Source organism: Coenobita brevimanus, chromosome 62 (genome assembly GCF_032717465.1).
Source record: "Coenobita brevimanus isolate Jiangsu-jjx chromosome 62, ASM3271746v2, whole genome shotgun sequence".
Taxonomy (NCBI): Eukaryota; Metazoa; Arthropoda; class Malacostraca; order Decapoda; family Coenobitidae; genus Coenobita; species Coenobita brevimanus.
Window position 1 is genome coordinate 14,756,446 of NC_137015.1, and position 16,013 is coordinate 14,772,458.

Below are 16,013 nucleotides of genomic sequence, written 5' to 3' on the forward strand. Positions count from 1 at the left end.
CAGGTAGCAGTACCCCTTACCTTACTGTGTTTTCTATCAGGCTGGCTTCAAAGAAAACAAGTTCTATGGGAGGGTAACTATTCCACACCACTCATAAACGGTATTGATTCATTTATTTGGCACGAATTTATATGTAGTACGAGAGTTTATTGGTTTTCACACAGTAATATAGGCAATATAAGCATTGTTTCACTCACCAAACACATCAACATACCTAACCCTTTTTGTCGACATTACCTGATCATCATTTCTGACTGTTTCTTCCTCCAGTGTTACGTACGTAAACTTTGTCCTCCACATTGTCATTGATTTGGGAATCACTCTGGCCTTGAATTTCGTACCGTGGCATGACATGTCTTTACTGGCCAGGTCACTGGTAACAAGTGAATTGCCGAGACAGTGGCATGCAGGGGGGGAAGGTCATGTGGGTTAAGGCATTGACCCTGCTGGCATCTTGTAGAGGAAGGTGTCCTGTGTATATGTACCAAAACTCACGAGCGAAATATGAAAATTGTGCAAATTAGGTACCTTGCAATTGCTGCGCATTTATATATGTCAATGGGAGTCACAGTGACAAAACATGTGGACGTATATATACATCAATGGGAGTCAGCGGGTTAACTGTCAGGTAGTGTCAAGAATTAACCAAGACAGGAGTGACTATACTGAAGAAAGTAACATTTCGAATGTGGTGAAACATTAGTCGTGATCCTTTTTAACTTTGTATTTACTCAAGGTTCTTCATATGATACTAAAATCGTTTATCATCAGTCGAAACATAAAGTTAGTACACATAGGCCATTTGATGGCACAACACACTTCGTGATACATATTCCTCAGCTGCCCAGTATTTTTACATGCTTAAATACATGTACCATAGACATTCTTTAAATCAGTAACATGGAAAAAGAAATTAACGTTTATTTAGTGGATTGGTCTTGTTATGATCATTTGCAATGATTCAGCGACACCCCTTGCACTGCAATTTATTATGTTCATTACACGTCATGTTAATGATGCAAACAGTGTGGATAGCATGACAATATAAGTACTGTACCGTGCAGTGAATGCTAACACTCTCAAGCTCTCATGACTAGCTCTCAGCTGAACAAAATAGTTTGGCATCAGCTGATACAAAATACTTGAGCTGTCCCAAACATGAGTTTTTGGTTATAGTATTGGCACTCTCAGGCTCATATACTGACTCGCATCTGAGTAATATCGAGTGTCTGAATGAAACTCTTGTTGTTTCACAACCATTAGGATGTTAAGATGCGATATGCATGCAAAAAAAATCTCTAAGGAAGATGTGCAACGCAGTCTCCTATGCCAAAGTAAAAAATACAGCTCAGTGTATGATGTAGTGTTAATAATTTATGGGAAGTACTACAGCGTGGGTGAGGAGGTTACAAACCCAGGCCCCACAGTCCATAGCCGTTTGTCCTGCCAGTCGTGCTAAAAGGTGACACTGATTGGCGGAATTTGCAGCTGTCGGCCTATGGTAGGAATTCGAAGTGCCAAGAGGAGGGTGGGCTTCGTATCATCTCTTACTAGGCGACTTATTTTACATACCACACCTAAGCATTCTCCTGTATTCTATTTTCATCGTCGTAATACTGACATAGCTTGCATCCACATCCATCCATCCATCTATCACTCAATCCTACATTGCCCCATGAGGAGCGTAGGAGCACAAGGCTAGGCAGTTGGTCCCGACATTTAAGATGAGAGTGACCAGCCTCACTCATCCCTGAGTGGCATTACATGAGCAATCAACCTCAACCGTCCCTTGGATATAAACCTTCACCGGCTCAATCCGATTCGAGCGCAGTAATTACCCACTAAACCAACAGGTGCCAAAATTAGGTAATATGGTTACCACCCAGCGTAAAAAATGGTTTCCTGGTGTACAGAAAACCATTTGCCTTGTCACTCAGTATAGAGTCACCCACAGGCAGAAGGAAGTGGAAAGAATGAAGGAAAGACAGAAGAGGGAATGTAAAGTCACCCGTAGGCAGGACAAGGAAAGAATGAAGGAAAGAAAGACTGAAGAGGATGGAAGGAAAGAAAGATGGAGGAGAGGAAGGGGCAGACACCCGACAGCAGCACTACATCGAGTGAGTGGATGGTGAGCACTAGAAAACATTGAGAGGCATTGTGTAGAACAAATCGCTTTCGAAGAGGTGTCGTTAGTTTTCACTCAAACAACTCTATCTGTCCGAGGCCGTGTACACGATAGACTGCCGGAGCTTCTGTTGTGTATAGGATTTCTTATTTAATAAATACATCTGCATTACCGTGGCTACTCCCTCAGTCTGGTGACCTCTGCTTCATCTCATTCTTGCCACCTGCAGTCTGTTTCTGTTCAGCTCAGCGTTGGCTTTATTTAGTGGAGAGGTTCATTAAAGCTATGGTCCGTATTCTCGCTGGTTAAGGAAGCCCTCTGACACGTTTTCCTTAGCAACGTATTTTTCATACGACTGGTTATTGTCAATTTTTACATAATTTATGCAGGGTATGGTTCTAATGGAATGGTTTAAGTGACTCAGAAGTGCAGTGTAAGGTGTAATAAACCAAACAAATCTCTTAGGAGGAGATGCTAGGGAGCTTCCCTAACAAACATGTTGCCCCACGAGCAGAACAGGAGCCCGGGGCTAGGCAAGTTGGTCATGACATTAAAGATGACAGTGACCAGCCTCACTCATCCGTAAGTGGCATTACGTGAGCAATAAACCCCAACAACCCCTTGGTTATGAACCTACACAGGCTCAGTCCGATTGGAGCGCCATAATTACCCACTAAACCACAAGGTGCCATAATTTGGTTATATGGTTACACCCAGCGTAGTAAATGGTTTCCTGGTGTACAGAAAACCATTTGGCCTGTCACTCAGTGTAGAGTCACCCATAGGTAGAAGGAAGAGGAAAAAATGAAGGAAAGAAGGACAGAAGAGGGAGTATAAAGTCACCCGTAGGCAGAAGGAAGAGGAAAGAATGAAGGAAAGAAAGACAGAAGAGGAAGGAAGGAAGGAAGAGAGGAAAGGGCAGTCACCCAGAGCAGCATTATATCGAACAAGTGGATGGTGAGCGTCCCCATCAACACCTGTCCTTTAAAAAGTTTTCCTTAAAGAAAATAGCTACAAGACCAAAAAAAGCTCTCATGGCTGTGACATTAGTATTTTATTCAAGCCATCATCAGAGTACTGTATTAAGCTGATAGACACTGCAACTCAAGCGTCTATACTTGTACAGTTGGGGAAAAGTATTACTGCACATATGTGTGAGGAAATGTATATCCCGAGAAAGAAGTGGGAGTGTCGCGGTATTAATGGGCTGGAAATCGAATTCTTTTCATGGATAACCTATTCATATCATCCGTGAATAAACTGTTCTAAAGAGTCTGCGAAAACAATTGTTCTTTCTCTACTTATGCCTTAAAAATCTGTAGCACATTTCCATTTCAGCGTTTTCATTTGGTAAGAACGTACTGAGTAACTGTCTAGAATAAATATACGAGTATATACATTGCCGATTGTGTTTACTAATAATTAACTTAACTAATGTACCAACAAACCTATGAAGGTGAACGTAAACCCATTTGTGTGCCAAACAGCGTCTTTAATTCTGCATTGCCAAAAGTCAGACAATTTTATTCAGTCCAGGAAACCTCCGAAGGCCAGACAGTTAACATATCCATTAATATACAACGATGACCATGACTATCGCCACATGAAAACATACTCCCATCAGTAACTGAGATGTCAGAGGGATAACATATTAAATACCCAATGAGGTTAAATTACATTGCTATAAATCTGATGCCCCGGGAGACATCCCGCATCCACGACTGGTAATGAGGAAGAGCTGGTGTGCTCTCTTTGATCGTCCTGTACACCCTTCTTTTTACGTCATACGTATAATGATTTCCTTGAAGTAATGCATATGTAAATAAATGTATGCCAGTGCCAATGGAAAGGATGACGTTGAGTTAGATTCAGGGCTGGATCAATAACGCTCTTGATCCTGACTAAATCTGATGGATGGATCGACAAAGATGTTTACAGTTCAAGGAGAGAGAGAGAGAGAGAGAGAGAGAGAGAGAGATCCTGACTAAATCTGATGGATGAATCGACAGAGATGTTTACAGCTCAAGGGGAGGGAGAGAGAGAGAGAGAGAGAGAGAGAGAGAGAGAGAGAGAGAGGCTAACTTCAGTTGATTATAGTCTTCGGTGAATACAGATATATAAATATGACATAGCAGCAATAGCTGCAACACTGTGACCCTGCTGGATCAATTTCCTTTTTTTCTGTATCATCATCGGTCCTCTTAAGGTGATCATCGTATCATAATTGCTGGCGAGATTCAAAGACGAAAATTTTTGCTTACTGAATTACTGGAGAACAGTGTGCAATCACAACGAAAAAAACATAGATATCTTTTCTTTCGAGGATTAAGGTCTTCGTTTTAGGCAGTCATTTTATGCTGTAGATCCTCTTTTTTATAAAATACAGCAGCTCTAACTTCCTCCCCTCCCCCACTTGTCTTCTTCACTGTCTGACTCCCAAATTACCTCCTTCTTCCTCTGACTTGCACTGTGTCTCTGAGGCAGTGGTCAGCGATGGTAAAAAGAGGCTCCGCCGAGAGTCGAACTCGGGTCTGCCGCTTTAGAGGCGGCTGTGCTGACCGCTACACCAAGGAGCCGATAAATAAATATTTCTTTAAGAAGATATTTCAAAAAATAACAAAATAAAATTATTATATCGTCCGTTTGTGGTGCCTGTAAACGATGCGGTAATGTGCTGGTGCTCACTTTTAAGTGTAGGAAAGAACAGTCATAAGTAGATAGAATGATGAGAACATTTATGGGAAGGAAGTATGGAACAATTATGCTGAAAAGATGAAAAAATATATATATATATATACTGATCACAATCAGAAAGTATATGAGACAAAACTACTTACTGTCCCTTGAGTTTCATCCAAATGTCACCCTTACTAACGGGCAGGTACACTGTCCAGCACTTCCACCTGTTACAGCCAGCGCTGTCGATCCCATGTCTCCGTCATTGCGAATCCTTAGCTGGATAACTCTCGTTTTGAGCCTCCAATGGTGACGGGGGGGGCGGGGTGGAAGGGCAGTCAGGGGAATTTTTGGACGACGCAGGGGAGGGGGAGAGGGCTGGGAAGGAAGACGGAGTTTGGTGCTTAAGGAGAGTAAAGAGATTAAATTGATAAGAAAAACGAAGGTCTTAGTTGCACCAAAACAGTTAATGCACATAAGAAAACGTAAAAACATATATACTTAATAATATATTGCCACAATTTTACTAGTTTACGACAGACCAGATAAATCCAATGCAACATAAATTCTGCTTACACACACACACACACACACACACACACACACACACACACACACACACACACACACACGATACACATGGAGTAGTGGATATTCACACTCATACACAAATATACTTACACACACACACACACACGCAAATATGATTACACTCACAGGTCTGTACACACACACATACACACGCACACACACATTTATTACCACACCCACTCTGGTAAAGAATAGACGGCATTTCTATGGTTCCCTTGTTAACGGTGTGTTGAGACGCAAGTGCGACGTCCATCCGGGAACCAAATTTTCATACCCTTCCCTGCGCCTCGCAACCGCAAGGAAACATAGGGTCACAACACGGGACAGCGTTGATGGGTGGTTGCTTGCCTGCCGTTGATGGGTCTGCTAGGCCAGACAGACCAAGGTTAATCAACATAAATACCTTAAGTAGTAGGTGGCGATCATCATCCACTCATCTGATGTAGCATTGCCTACTTCTTCCTTTGGTGACTCTTATGTGAGTGACAACCATAATGGTTTTCCTGTAACTCAAGAAACCAGTTACTAATATCGAGGTGATGTAAAGCCTACTGTAGTGCCATTGTTAACCAGGCGGAGAGACGCAAATGCGCCGTCCATCCAATACCCAGTCCTTTACCTCGCCCCAGCGAGACGCTGTCCATCGCAAGGGAACATCGGTTCACTACACGGGGCAGTCCTGCATAACCAATTGTTTGCCTGCTGTTGATGGATCTAGCTGACCAAACAGACCGGGGTTGATCTACTACTGCTGTTTAAGCTTATCCCACTACTAAACCTGAAACAGCCTTTGTGAACACCATTTATGTCTGTTATTCCTCTACTGTATCTTTCATAATAGTAATTCAGTTTAAACAGGTATTATAAATCTACCAGCATGGTGCTTATATCATAATCTCGAACCTCAACTGTGGCATAAAATTTATAATTTCAGCCACTGTACCGTACGAGTAATCTTTCCTAATTCTAATCCCCGTCAATCAACTTTGATGTCTGCAATTATCTGCATGATTGTCAAATTATTGTGTTTGTGTGGGCCTCTAGATAAACTGAATTAAAAAATGCCCTGAATAATAAAGCTTTATATCAATTTACGCCTTACTAGAAGAATGATTATGTTTGATTACTGATCAGGTGTCGCTGGTCGCTTTCCATGCTAGGCGGGTGCCACAACGAATGTACAATCGCGCTTATGATTCCCTGAGACACCTCTGATGGAGGGTGTTTGGCCCGCTCTACTCTTACTGAACGACGGGTAGTTGAGTCAGACTGCCCTACCAACACAGTGAAGCTGAAAATGGAACCACATCTTATAGACGAGAGATCATGAAAAAAGAGATGGGTGGGATATAAACACTACCGATGGACAGTATCATAGTACATATGGTAATAAAACACAGAATAATTTTACTGATATAATTCCATCTACTATTGATTATATATAGCCTGAAAGATGAAGAGATACGTTACGTGGTTTGTTGTCCACCATTCAACTTTCCAACAATTTGCTACGGACGTGTGATTAATGCATTGGTAAATTCCTCTACATACTGTGGGTTTGCCTATTAGTTATTTAGCAATAATAAACGTATTATAGAAAAGTACGGATATTTTACAATATCATGGTTGTATGACCGAGTCCCTTTAAGTAGTCACACTGAGTGGATCACGTAATAACATTTCAGTACTACTGTATATTTGTTACACTTATCACGTTTTCTACCCTTGTTATCAGTGACATTTGCATGACAAATATTGGTATCCGGGGGTATTAAGACAATCAAACCAAAGATATTTACTGTAGGGATAAGAAACCAAGTTCTCATTTCATGTAATAACTCAAAAGAAACACATAATGAAACTGTAACACGATTGTGATAGCCCCCCAAGCCCCCACAAGTATCCTACAAGAGGATGAATAAAAATAAAAAATATTCCCCAGACCACACACACACACACACACACACACACACATATATATATATATATATATATATATATATATATATATATATATATATATATATATATGTAAATCCATTACTTAAATGTCGCACCTTTTACAGCATCAAAGTATTGGTATCTAATATCTCGTCCAGCCTCCCTCTTTCTCAGTTACTGCAACCTATCCGGCATGGAGGAGACAAGGTTTCGGATCATGATCGGATCAATACCCCTGGATACCATTATTTGTCATGCAAATGTCACTGATAACAAGGGTAGAAAACGTGATACGTGTAACAAATATACGAGTACAGTAGTACTGAAATGTTATTACGTGATCCACTCAGTGTGACGACTTAAAGGGACTCGGTCATACAACCATGATATTGTAAAATATCCGTACTTTTTTATAATACGTTTATTATTGCTAAATAACTAATAGGCAAACCCGCAGTATGTAGAGGGATTTACCACCCATCTCTTTTTTCATGATCTCTGGTCTACAAGATGTGGTTCCATTTTCAGCTTCACTGTGTTGGTAGGGCAGTCTGACTCAGCTACAAGTCGTTCTAAGAGAAGAGAGGGCCAAACACCCTCCACTAGAGGTGTCTCAGGGAATCATGAGCGCGATTATACATATCCTGTGGTAAATGTACGTTTTTCATTTTATGTTTAAATCTTGAATTATTAGGTAAAAAAATTAAGAAAACCGTAATTTATTTGGAACTGATACTTTTATGTATATCACTCGTGCTAAATCTTTGCTGGTGCAATATTTGTGTGTAGGAAACTCATCCTCCCTCGTGCGACAATTTAGTCCTGTGAAACACCCATGCATCAACACTTGTCTTCCCGTTATGTTTTTTTGGTCAGGACAAAATCTTAAGGGTGAAAACAATGAATATTGTGTTTTACTGTAATTATAAATTGTTTCCGTCTGCTTGTTCTTTATTGTGTATGAGATTGGTAACTTACAAACAAGCAACGCTTGACAGACCAAGGTCTTGGCCGTCTACGGGTTACCTCCTTATGCCAGCAGTGTAAAGAGGCAGGTACTGTTTAAAGTAACGTCGCCTGATAACATCTAAACCAACACATTCAAATTCTGACGTCATGTCACCTTGTCACACTATCACCACCTTGCAATTTGCAGGACTCTAATCCTATCATTATATGACTTTATAGTAACGTAATTTTTCCAAAAACGACGCAAATATCATCATAGTGTCCCTCCCCCCCCAAAAAGTCAAGAAAATTATCACTTCCATATGCATGTTAAATATATGGTTCTGTGTGTGTGTGTGTGTGTGTGTGAGAGAGAGAGAGAGAGAGAGAGAGAGAGAGAGAGAGAGAGAGAGAGAGAGAGAGAGAGAGAGAGAGACTAACTTCAGAGGGATTTATTCTTTGGTAATATGAAGATAAAAATGACATAGCAGTTGTGGCGGCAACAGAGTGACCATTCTCTGTGCATCCCCTCTTGCTTCTGTATCCTCCTCGGCTCCCTCAAAGTGATCCTTGAATGGAAAGTATGGTTGAGATTTACAGTGAAATATTTTCGCTTACTGAATCACTTGAAAATACATTGCAATTACAAAGGAAGATTTTCTTATCGAGGTAAATGTCTTCGCTTTAAGCAATCACATTATGCTGTAGATATTTCGTATAAATTCTAACAGCCCTCAGACCCCCCCCCGCGCCCCCCACTTGCCACCTTCAGGACCTAGCACTCCAGTTACCCCCTCCCTCCCTTGACTCGCTTTGTGTCTCAGCGGCAGTGGTCAGCATTGGTAAAAAGAGGCTCCGCCGAGAGTCGAACTCGGGTCTGCCGCTTTAGAGGCGGCTGTGCTGACCGCTACACCAAGGAGCCAATATATTAATGTTATTATAACGCGATAATTTTCAAAAATTTTAATAAATCAGTCATTACTTATCCAGTCTATGTGTTGTCTGGATAAGGTGCGGTATTGTGCTGGTGCTGATGCTTGAGTGTAGTGAAGAACAGAGATGACGGAACAAAATGGAGAGAACAGTTATAGTAAGAAAGTATTGAACGCATTATGCTGAAAGACAGAAACGTAAACACTGGGTACTATTGGAAATATATGAAATAAACCTAAATATTAACTGACCCAGAAATATCACCTAATTGTTTCCCTTCACAACAACTCCTTACAGATATATGGTCCTTTAGTGATGTCAGCACAAAATCTAACTTTGATAGTTGTGCTTCAGCAAGGTGTGTGTGTGTGTGTGTGTGTGTGTGTGTGTGTGTGTGTGTGTGTGTGTGTCAGCAAGAGGAGATATAATGATCATGTCGGCTTCCGCTATACTGACGGGACAAAATACACCTGTTTGTATTTTTATCTATCAAGGTCTTCAATGAATCTAGAAAGGAAATGTAATAACTTTGGCGAAATACTGCATGGGAGGTTGATCGTGAGCCATTGTGAAAGTCAGTTATATACAGCTTGAAGTTTATACAGTGAGTCCGATTTTATCCTGCTTAAGCAAGAACTTCCGATCTCCAGGTGTAGCAGGTGAAATGTAGCGCACAAGAAGAGTTACAGATGCGCCAAAGCTAAAGTGAATGCGACCCATAAACGCCGAATAGAAAAGCAATGCATAGGAATTAAGATAAAAACCCACTGAAGGGAAGGAATTATTTAATAATCCTTTCACCATAGTGACATCAAATATATAGCATTTTTATTTCATTCCAGACAATTTTATTCAGACTTGGAATGACCTCTCCTGATCAGAGTTAAGGCAATCTCTTTTAACCCTCTTTTTATCACTTGATGTATCCTTTCCCATAATGAGCTAAACACAAATCATTTGGGTTAAGGAAACTAATTTATGTAAGGCGTCATCGTACTGAAAAAAAATTACAATGGATGGAGAACTGTCTCGCACAAATGAAGGAATGCCTGCCCCCACCACCATCAGCAAGTAGTATCCTGGCAAGTTGACACCTTCAACAGAATGATGTAGAGGCCTCAAAACTAAGTATCCGAACATTCAGAGTCTTATCATACAACAAGTAATGAAATACATCAAAACTGATCTTTAAATCTTTTAAAATAAAAAATCTTTGTGCTTTGACAAATAATTAGAGTACCTTGAGAATGATCTCCATGTACTGCTACGAAATCGTTCAGAACTAAACCACACATTTCATACCAATCTCGTCAAAGGACGAAAAAGACGTAAGCTGAGCTTTTATTTGTTTGATTTTAAACTATACGTGCCTATCATTTTATTCTTGCTACCATTAGATCATGGTATTCAGGGTAAGAGAGACTTCTCGAACTGTGTGGTTAATTATTTCCTTCACCATCACATATAGTATTAGTGGATTTCCCTTGGATAAATTTAATTGTTAGGTAGTGTCAAGAAGTATACCAAAAGAGGCGTGACTTTATTGAAGAAAGTATCAATTCGGCCGAGGTGAAACGTTAATTATGGTATTCCTAATCTTTGTACTTTGGCAAAGTTCTTGCAAGTATGATACAAAAATCGCTTGTCATTAGCTGAATTTAAATATAGTGCATTTTGGCAATTTCATGGCCTTAGACATTTCGTACTACATGCTTTTCAGCAATATATTTTACATGTTATATACCTGTATCATCGACATAGCTTGATTCAGTAACATGAAAGAGGAAATCTGTGTGATTTCGAAGATGGGTCGTATCCTCATTTGCTATGAATTCGTGACACCTTTTCCTTGATTTGTTTTGTTTATAACACCTTAACATTACTTAGTATGTTAATGACGCAAACAGTGTCGATAACATAACAATATAAGTACCATACTGTGCAATGAATTCCACCACTCTCAGTACTCTCATAACTCGCTCAGCTGAATAAAATAGTTCGGCGTCAGCTGGAACAAAATACTAGAGCTGTCCCGACCATGAATGGGTTTATGGTCACAATATTGGCACTCTCAGGCTCTTTTATTGATTCGTACGTGAATAATAATGATTGCTGGAATAAAACGTTTGCTGTTCCGACCATTAACATGCTCAGGCGACATGCAAAATAAATCGCTCAGGAGGAGGTACTTCAAAGTCTCCTATGCCAACGGTAATACAGCTCAGTGGATACACATTATGTTGGGCTAATAATGTAAGGGAAGTTCTGCAGCGTGGGGGAGGTAGATTCGAACCCGGGTCCCACAGTCCATACCAGGCCGCCCTACCAGTTGGGCTAAAAGGTAACATTCATCGGCGGAAGTTGTAGTTGTTGGTCTATGGTAAATATTGTAAGTGGCATCGGGGCTTCGTAGCACCTGTTACTAAGCGATTTATTTTTCCTCTCAAACCTTAGCATTCCTTGCATGTTCTTTATTTCGTTTTGATTTGGCCTAGTTAGCATTGTTATCATATAAGAGGATAATGAGGTGCGATGTGCAGAATGAATCGCATCCGAATAGGTGTTACTAAACTTCCAAAACCATTCATAAGACGACCCAACACCTGCGTGTGTCTGAGGCCGCGTTTATAACTTGCCGGAGCTTGAGTTGTGCATAATATTGCCTGTTTATAATTTCAACTGCACTAACGTGTTTAACCCTTCAGTCTGGTGACCTGTGATTCGACTCATTCTTAAAATCTCCATTGGAAGTTCAGCCTAGCGTTGGTTTTATGTAGTTCTAACGAGAGTGAAGGAAACTGCTTGACAGTAGTGACAAGAAAACTACGCAAACGCCCTCTCATGGCTGGGATAACTTCAGTGTCTATTCCTGCCGTCATCAGACAATTTTGTTATGCTGAAAGTTAAAGCAACTTAAGCATCTGTACTTACACAGTTGGAGAAAAGTGTATCTGTACCTCAGTCTGAGGACATGGATATCCCTAGAAAGAAGTGGCAGCGACGCAGTGTCGATGGACTGGAAGTCGAATATGTTGTCATGGATATACCGCTTCATAAGTATTATCTTTACATTTATATTTCTACAGGGTCTGTGAAAGATATATATATATATATTTTTTACCAATATTTAAACATATCTGCATCATATTACCATTATCATATTTATAGTAGGTAAGAATGTATTGACTGACTTACTAGAATATGCATATAAGAATATACATTGCCGATTGCGTTTGGTATTATTGAAACTTTTTCCATGCATTAAAAAACCTGGGAATGTGAAGGTAAATCTTTAGTATACCAAACAAAGCTTTCAATTTTAGATTGTCTAACGTCAGACAATTGTATTCAGTCCAGGAAACCTCTAAGAACGACAAGGTTAATATATCCACTCATATACAACGATTACCATGATAATCGCTTCCTGAACACATACTCCAATCAGTAACTGAGATGTCAAAGAAATTATATATCAAATGCCCTTGGAGGATAAAGTATGTCGCCCTGACCCTGATGCTCTGGGAGACACCCCGCATCCAAGACTGGTAATCAGGGAGGGCTGGTGTGTTCGTTGCGTTCCCTTTTACTGGCATAATTATAGCAATTTGCTTAAAGTAATGCACGAGTCCATTCATATATGCCAGTGCAAAGGATGATGCTGTGGAAGATTCAAGGATGGATTAGTAAGGAAAGCGATACTGACTAAATATTAATGGATAAATCGATACAAATGTTTACAGTTCAGGGATGGTGTGTGTGTGTGTGTGTGTGTGTGTGTGTGTCTCATTTGCTACGGGTCGCGAAGAAAAGTACAAATTTGGAAAACTTTACTGCAAGAATTCAACAGATCACAAGAAAATTCCACAGTCAAGGATTTTTCAAAACAGAATTACGTAATACATTAAAGAAAACGTATCATCGTCACTATAACTCCTTCAAACATCTGAAAGGAGAAATAAATAGTCTTACAATAGAAATATTTGATTCTACGTATACAACAGTATCCCAGGGCCGTCGACGGGCAGAGAGTGCTCACGGGACCCCCCCTGGCTCTGTAGCGGATTAAGACTATCAACCAAAACCAATTATACCTACCAATTTGGACTCAACTGGATGCTACTCAGTCGACCATAACAACAACAAACTATTCCTCTCAAATACAACGACCAGTTACACTTACCAATTGGGACACAACTGGATGCGACTTAATCAACGATGACAACAACAAACCATTACTACCAAACTGAACTCCACTGGAAATGGCATATTTGTCCTATCTTTTCATATGTGTGTGTGTGTGTGTGCTGTAACGTACAGAGAGAGAGAGAGAGAGAGAGAGAGAGAGAGAAAGAGAGAGAGAAAGAGAGACTAACTTCAGATGAATATGTTCTCTGTTAAACTGTAGATACATAAATAAGATATTGCTGTAGTGTGGCAAGAGTATAACCCTTAATTGTGCATTCCTGTTTTTCTGTATCTTCCTTAGCTCCCTCAAGGTGATCCTTGCGTGATAAGTGTTGGTGAGAGTTACAGTGGAAGGTTTTTGCTTATTGAATCATTCAAGAATATTTAGCAGTTATAGAGGAAACTTTTCTTTTCAAGAATAGTTTTAGGCAATCACGTTATGCTGAAGATATTTCTTGTAAAAACTAACCCCTGTCACTCCCCTTGCCCCCTTGCCCCCATCCCTGTCTGCCACCCCAATTACCCCCTCCCTACCCGGACTTCCTTTGTGTCTCAGTGGCAGTGGTCAGCGCTGGTAAAAGAGGCTCTACCGAGAGTCAAACACGGGTCTGCCTCTTTAAGGCCGGTTGTGGCGACCGTTACCTCAAAGAACCGATATATAAATAATTCTTTAAGATATTTCTCGAAAAAAAAAAAAGATCAGTCATTACTTATCAAGTCTATGTGTTGTTTGTATACGATATCATTATTTGCTGATGCTTGAGTGCAGGAAAGAATAGTGATAAAGCAACAGCATGAAGAGAACAGTGACGGTAAGAGAGAATAGAGCGCATTGTTAAAAGACAAGCAAAATTTCTGAGTACATTAAAGAAATATATGTAATAAAACTAAAAATTAGCTGAACCAGGAGTTTAACCTAAATGTTGCCCTTCTGAACGAGCAGCAACAATTATAAGCTCCTTTTGTCATTAGTCATCTCAAAATATAACTTTCATAGTTGCTGATGGGGAAGTCGTATGTTTCTTTGTGTGTGTGTGTGTGTGTGTGTGTGTGTGTGTGTGTGTGTGTGTGTGTTAGAGAGAAGGGATACAATATCCCCGTCGGCTTTCGCTATAGTGTGGGTGCCAGGGTTCACCTGTTTGTATTTTTATCTACTATAAAACTTTCCCTTGAGTCTAGGAAGGAAAAGTAAAAACTTTAGCAAAATACTGTATGGGTGGTAGACCGAGGGCCGTTGTGAAGATCATTGTATACAGGTTGACGTATAGCCAGGAATTCCGATTTTATTCAGCTTAAGAATTGTCAGTCTTTATGAAATGTAACAAGTGAAATCTGCCGCAGAACAAATGTTACAAAATGTTTCTAAGCCAACAGGAATACGACCCATAAACTCCAAACAGAAAAGCAATACACCGGAATTAGGGGAAGAACCACTGGAGGAACGGAATATTTTTTTTTTAAACAGAACGGAGGAAGGAAAAACAAATGAATAAAAAAAACCATCCATACACCAGATTACTGGTGTCCTCTGTTCATAAAATATCTGTAACAGTTAGACTTGAACAGTTGTGGGTTGAAGTTTGGAGGGAAACAACTCTGGGGAAGCGAGTTCCAGAGAGATGCAGTTCGGGGAATGAAAGAATTCTGATAGGCAGAAGTTCTGCAATATGGCTGAGTGACATTCCAGTCATGAGCGCTACCAGATGCCCGTGTAGCACGAGGGAAGGCATGGAGAGGTGGCACCATGGATGCAACTTCGTCTGAGCATTTGCCAAAAAAATATCTGTAAAATAAAGCAAGGGAGGCAACATTCCTTCTTACTTGCAGGGGAGGTAGTTTATATGTAATGGCAGGGTTGTTAATGATTCTAACAGCTTTGTTCTGAATTTTGTCTAGTTGTCTTAATGCAGCCTCTCCACAACCATTCCACAAGAGTGAGCAATATTCAAGCTGAGAACGCACATGACTTATAAATTATAGCTAACTGCTCATCAGCGAAGAAGTTACGGACTCTGTACAATAATCCAAGTTTCTTTGAGGCGTTTTTAACAAGTGATCTAACATTAGAGGTACAGCTGAGGGCACTGTTAAGTGAGACGCCAAGAATTTCAATACTTTTGGAGATGAGAATATTAGTAGCACTGAACGTAATGTACGAATCTGGCAATATCTGTCTATTAGTAAACTGTATATATTTAGTTTAATAGCATTAAAAGAGACAAGGTTGTTTTGTCCCCATTCACTGATCGTAGATAGATCTTGATTTATGGAGATGGCTGTACTGAGTTGAGAGGTAGAGATATTAGACTTTGTAAATGGATGTCTGAGTGTGAATGAACTATGTAGTGTTGAGTCATCTGCATATGAGTGAATGGGATTGTGGGTGACAGATAAGAGATCATTAATATGAACCAGGAATAGGGATGGCGCCAGAACTGATCCCTGCGGCATGCCGGCGTTAACTGAGTGGAAATTGGAATATACATCATCTACTTTTATTCTTATTTTCCTGTCACTAAGATATGAAGAAATCAAAGGAACAAAAGACGTTAGTCCATAGCGTGGGAGTTTAGACAGCAGGGAACAGTGCCATACTCTGTCGAAAGCTTTAGAG